Genomic DNA, 399 nt, shown 5'->3' with positions numbered 1-399 from the left:
GGCTCAAGAAAAATCATTTCATCGTGGCCCTGAAGGTTCTTTTCAAATCTGAGATAGAGAAGGAGGGATTGGAGCACCAACTTCGCAGGGAAGTGGACACACCTATAACACACAAATATCCTTCGCCTGTACAACTACTTTGACGATGACACTTGGGTGTACTCAATTCTGGAGTATGCTTCAGGAGGTGAGCTCTATAAGGAGCTTCAGAGAAACCAGAAGTTGGACCAGCAGCGTATAGCCACAATAATAGAGGACTTGTCAGATGCCCTGACCTACTGCCATGAGAACAAGGTGATTCACAGAGACATCAAGCCAGAGAATCTCCTGTTGGGCCTCAGGTGTGAGGTGAAGATCGCAGACTTTGGGTGGTCTGTGCATACCCCCTCTCTCAGGAGA

General features: G+C 47.9%; 1 protein-coding gene and 1 pseudogene across 5 annotated transcripts in view; both read left to right on the top strand.

Annotated features, from left to right (window-relative positions):
* LOC116099682 overlaps positions 1-393 on the top strand; it is a 122,336-nt pseudogene extending 121,943 nt beyond the window's left edge.
* LOC116099679 (T-cell surface glycoprotein YE1/48-like) overlaps positions 1-399 on the top strand; it is an 837,511-nt gene that overhangs the window by 823,082 nt on the left and 14,030 nt on the right. The gene's annotated exons all lie outside the window — the stretch shown is intronic.

This window comes from Mastomys coucha, unplaced genomic scaffold (genome assembly GCF_008632895.1).
Source record: "Mastomys coucha isolate ucsf_1 unplaced genomic scaffold, UCSF_Mcou_1 pScaffold20, whole genome shotgun sequence".
NCBI lineage: Eukaryota > Metazoa > Chordata > Mammalia > Rodentia > Muridae > Mastomys > Mastomys coucha.
This window is presented reverse-complemented; position numbering and strand designations above follow the sequence as displayed.